The following is a 6,181-nucleotide window of genomic DNA, read 5'->3' as shown; positions in this document are numbered from 1 at the left end:
TATATATATATATATTATGCGAGCTGTATATAGCTGAGATGACGGGTTTGAATCCTAGCAACAGTAAGTCTTAATGTGTTTTTTTTTTTGTTACAATCTCAAGTAGATACTTATTTTTGTGTATTTGCTCTCTTGCATAGAAATGACTCGTGTTGCTTAACAAATAAATAATTGACAATAAATATGTTGAGTGAGTTGTGTATCTGAATTTTTTAACTTTTTAGAAGTAAATTTCTGCTTCTGAAGTATCAAATATATGGTTGTTGTAGTTCTGTTACAAACAAAATTACTAAACAGGGGCAGAATGATCATTTGTCCAAAAACAGCTGTCACACAGCTGCAACAAACAACCAGTCAGTTTCCCCGCAACAACTTCTTGGTGCAACTAAGTTGTAACTGAAAAAGCTGAGAAACTGCATCTACCCGACATTGACCCTTAATCATTAGTTATAGAGATGAATTGGGGGTGTGAAGGGCGAGTTTTGCCATTTTTGCTAGTATGTTTACAAAAATAGATATAACTTTAATCCTTCTTTAAGGTCATGTTCATCTGATCATCGTATCAAATTCACGCATGTACCGGTAATACATGTATATTATTTAAATTAATTATCATGGTTGTAATTATTATGATTTTTATTTCTACTAACAATATTAAAAATACGTGGAACTAAGAAAATGAATAAATCAAACAATGATCACATTTAAAACATTCAATGAAAAGACTAAGTAATAATATAGTAGAAAATTTGATGTAATATATGGTACAAAGGGTTCAGTGCTTTGTTCAGTGGCATAATTCCATTGTAAATGGAAAAAAAGTGATAATAAATAGAGGATATTATGCCAAATGTTTTATCAATATATGGGCAGAGAATAAGAAAAACTGAAGTAATAAAAGCCTGATATATATATATATTATGCGAGCTGTATATAGCTGAGATGACGGGTTTGAAACCTAGCAACAATAAGCTTTTTCTTTTCTTAATGTGTTTTTTTTTTTTACAATCTCAAGTAGATACTTATTTTTGTGTATTTGCTCCCTTGAAAAGAAATGACTCCCTCTCTTGCATAGAAATGACTCTAGTGTTGCTTAACAAATAAATAATTGACAATAAATATGTTGAGTGAGTTGTGTATCTGAATTTTTTAACTTTTTAGAAGTAAATTTCTGCTTCTGAAGTATCAAATATATGGTTGTTGTAGTTCTGTTACAAACAACATTACTATACAGGGGCAGAATAATCATTTGTCCAAAAACAGCTGTCACACAGCTGCAACAAACAACCAGTCAGTTTCCCCGCAACAACTTCTTGGTGCAACTAAGTTGTAACTGAAAAAGCTGAGAAATTGCATCTACCCGACATTGACCCTTAATCATTAGTTATAGAGATGAATTGGGGGTGTGAAGGGCGAGTTTTGCCATTTTTGCTAGTATGTTTACAAAAATAGATATAACTTTAATCCTTCTTTAAGGTCATGTTCATCTGATCATCGTATCAAATTCACGCATGTACCGGTAATACATGTATATTATTTAAATTAATTATCATGGTTGTAATTATTATGATTTTTATTTCTACTAACAATATTAAAAATACGTGGAACTAAGAAAATGAATAAATCAAACAATGATCACATTTAAAACATTCAATGAAAAGACTAAGTAATAATATAGTAGAAAATTTGATGTAATATATGGTACAAAGGGTTCAGTGCTTTGTTCAGTGGCATAATTCCATTGTAAATGGAAAAAAAGTGATAATAAATAGAGGATATTATGCCAAATGTTTTATCAATATATGGGCAGAGAATAAGAAAAACTGAAGTAATAAAAGCCTGAATTTGAATAAATTAAAAGAAAATAAGATAAATGTTTGATGACACAGAGTATATGAGTGATTCAATTAGTTGGTGTGTATCCATTGTTGAGGAAGGGGAAAGTTTCACTGTGTTGGATGAAGATGAAGATACAAACTCTATGGCTTTTTATAATTTTCTCTCTCCTATTTTAGCAAGTACAATTCAATCTAAAGACGATAACAGTCCAAAAAAAAGTTCCTCCTTGAGTTGAAGGATGAGAAACTTAAATGCAAAAGAGAGAATATGACGAAGTTGATTTAAGTGACAATATGGACATCGTGGTTTGCATTTCTTTTAATGATATGAGCTTATTGACCGACATGTTTTGATGTGGACTATTGTTTTCTCATATAGTGGGTGACATAAAATGGCATTTTCTTGGGTGGGAGATCATGATTTATGTGTTGATGATATATGATGCAATCATTACTTCATGCTGATATGAAAAAATGACATCATTCGGGAGGTTCGTATTAGTAATTTTAGTTGGCGGCACATTAGTGCTAATGTATAAAATCTCATTAGATTTGAGCCAGGATCATGGTTAAGATAGAATAATGAATCTTGGGCAAAAGTGTTGAGGATGATCTTAAATATTTGAAATGAAGTAGAGTTAGGTTGTGAACATTAGGTTGATTGGAACTTTGTGAAACCTAATCACCCCCACAAAATTTGAAGAATTATATTCTCTTTATTCGACAACGATCTAATGAAATATAAAAAATAATATATTATCTTGATAGATAAAAATATTAATTTGTAATTGATTCAATCACTAAAAAAATATTTTTTTCTTATAAAATTTATGGGCATGCATAAGTTAAAAAGTACTCCCTGTATAATTATGAGTTAGATAGGGCCTATTTAACATGCTCTGCAAGTTTTAAGATAAACCTCTATAGTTGATTATATCTTAAGATAGATCTCCTAAGAATATTCTAGATTAAAATAGTGCCTTGTATATTCATGACTTTTAAAGTTTAGCTTTTCAAGGCTGCTTAAATGGGGTTTCAATAAAAAATAATTGAATTATAATAGTTCTTTTCAAAAATAATGAAATGTAAGAAGTGCTCTAAATTAAGAAGCTCTGCAGCTCTCAAATTAGCTTGTATCGAGCTTTATATTTTTTAAATTGAGGTTTATTTTAATATGAGTCGTTTTTTTTCTAAAATTTAGGATTTAAAGTATAATGACATAAGATTGTTGCAAAGTTTATGATATGATGACTTATGATGTAGTAAGATAATTCGTCTTAGAATCTAAAATAAGGCGAGATCTACTGTCATAATAGGATATCAAACATAGTCTAACTATTTGTAATAAACTTTTATCGTTCAATCCTACATAGGACTGAAACAAGTTCAATTACACTGGAGTACTGAACTTACACTTTTGTATGAAAAAGAATGTTAACTAAACACACCCAATTGTTTTAAAATGGGGAGATTCAATCTAATGAAATGTAAGATATATTATACTATTGTTTATTAAAGGAGAAAAAGCTTGACTTACAACTTAATTACTAAAATCAAACCACGTAGTTATGAGTGATGTAATATTCATATATAGTGAAATATTGTTTTATAGATTTTTATTTCATCATTCCAATTCAACGGGTGAAGTTATGCAATCAAAGCATGAATGTATGTTGAATTTTGGAGTCAAAGGAGGAAGAGCTTATTATGTGCAATGTGTGAAGTGCCTGAAAGAAAAAAAAAACAAAAAAAAAAGAGATGCAAGTACATTTGACTTAGTTATTTTTATAACTTTTAATTGATTTTATTGATTGATTCATATACTATTAATTGATTGATTTTGAGTTTTATAATAAACTTTGTTTAAATTATTATGTTGGGGTAAAAAGCTAATCGTACAAACATCAAAATTAATAAAATCCAGTCACATACAAATATGTGAATAAATCTATGAAAAAATATGCTTTAGAAGTATGCAAACAAATGTTGACACAATAACAAGAGAAATCAAACAAATTAGTTAAAGATATTAAATCAAAAGTGAAATGTTGATGAGATCGGGTGCCATTGTACACCTCGAATTAAATAAGAAATATATATAGATAAATAAGTAATTGCATTTATATAACTCGACCTAGATCTACAATTAATAAATTATGTTTATGGGTGTTCAATTTTTCTTCGTGGGTCAATTGAGCATCACAAATTTTCATGTGGAATCACCAACAATAAGGGATTCATTTTAGTTCATCATCGTTCACCGCTGATCATCAATTCATTTAGTTTGGTTCTTTTGCTTCGTTTTCACTTTTCATATTGAGAACAGTCCTTTGATGTCCGCATGACATAATAGGGCTCCAAATTTTCCTATGTTCTACTTGAAAACTTGATAGCATGAAAATAAACATATGTTTATTATGACACTTGTGAAATAGAAGTTAATAAACAAGCACACACAAACAACATAAATATGACAAACTTGTAGATTTAGCACCAAAAGGGGCACATGCACAAATAATAGCATATGGAAGCAAACTTATTAGTTTGGAATCATTTTATTACAAACCTCACCAAACATGATCATATGTAAAAAATAAAAGTCCGCGTCGCTAAAGATCATCCTAACATCTAGACTAGCGAACAAACAATCACACTGCCATGTAAACTACAAGCAAACATCACAAATCAAGACTTCATATGACATACCAATCAAACACAGTCATCATAACCTAAGCATAAGTTTAATGACATATTAATCACATATAATAAGTGTGTTGAGTTTGAAATAAATATTAGTATATAAAATTTAATTTAATTTGATGTGTAAGTTTATTTGAGGTGATTAGAAAAATAAACAATTATTGTATTATGTGTTTTAATAACTTTTACTTAGTTTTATTTAGATTTATTTTTAATGGAATGGTGTTTTACATTACATGGCAATTTGTTCAAATAAACCTTATATTTATCCACTCAATTTCTAGATTATTTCATGTTTTTTCAAATATATGTTTCCATTGATATTTCATACTTTTCTTTCATATTTAAATGCCTTGAAATTATCATGTTTTGAATTCTTGAAAATTTAAATTACTTCAAGGTCATTTATGAAATTTTGAGTATTTATTTAGTTATTCTAAATTTCTTATAATTTTTAATTATTTATTGTCACATTTTTAGTACAATATTTATTAGAAATTCATATGAACTTCAAATTGGTTGAAATTTTATATAGAGGTACAAAATCACATCTCAAACCTAAGGTAAAAACTAATTTTAAGGTCAAATGAATATTTAATAACTTATTATTTTCATTTAATTTTTTAAATATAAGAATATTAAATAAGTTAAAATTAATTGAAACTATTTTCAAATATTTATATTGTGGATAGGGTTCATATTTATACCGTGGTTAGGGTTCGGTGGATTAATTTTGAAGATTTTTCTTATTTTTCTTAATTTATTATAATTTTAATGAGTTTTGAGTCCACTTAATGAGTTGTTTGAATACTTATTTATATTTATCTATTTTCTTATTGAAATTAATCCAAAAATAGGAAATTCAATTTTAGATGTCACCATTGATCTTATGAATAATTCCTGAAATTATTTACAAAAAAAATATGATTATTTTGAATTATTTTTTTATTTATTTTATTAATATTATTTTTATTGGATTTCATGGGAAATTAAAATAATCTCAATGTATTTTCAAATTTTCAAAGAATACAAAATTAAGATAGGTTAATGATGATCTAAGGAACATATGAAATGAACTTGATTGAATTAATATTTATTTAATGGATTAATTATTTAATTAATAAATTGTAAAGTTTATTCAAAGTGCCAGCGCCCTTTGTGTTCAGTCGAAATCCAGTCCACCAAACAAAACAAACAAATGGAACAAAAGATTTAAAGTCCCAGGACACATTGCTGAAAGAATCGACATGTTTATATATGGTTTGCTTGAACGTGCAAATTTTTTATGTAGACCACAACTATTTATCACGTATGTCATTTTATATTTACTATAACTAACATGATCATGAGATGAAGTCTTAATATGATATAAAATATTAAATACGCTATAATTAACTTCTAATGTTCTAATAGTTGCCAAGCGATACTTCCTAATAATTGTGCTTATTGTTCACTGTAACGCATATTAGACGCTTCTCTTTGTGCTGATTTGGTCCTCTCATATATAAAGAAATACTTCTAAGTAATAGCCCGAAATAACCCTAAATTTGATGTTCATTGTCATTGATCGTCAAACCTCTGTCATTCAACAATAATTTTAACATCTAAAAAACTTGCCTACTTTCTCATTAACAAATGTATTA

This window comes from Phalaenopsis equestris, unplaced genomic scaffold (genome assembly GCF_001263595.1).
Source record: "Phalaenopsis equestris unplaced genomic scaffold, ASM126359v1 Scaffold000002, whole genome shotgun sequence".
Classification (NCBI taxonomy): Eukaryota; Viridiplantae; Streptophyta; class Magnoliopsida; order Asparagales; family Orchidaceae; genus Phalaenopsis; species Phalaenopsis equestris.
The sequence above is the reverse complement of the archived record's forward strand: the minus strand, read 5'-3'. Positions refer to the sequence as shown.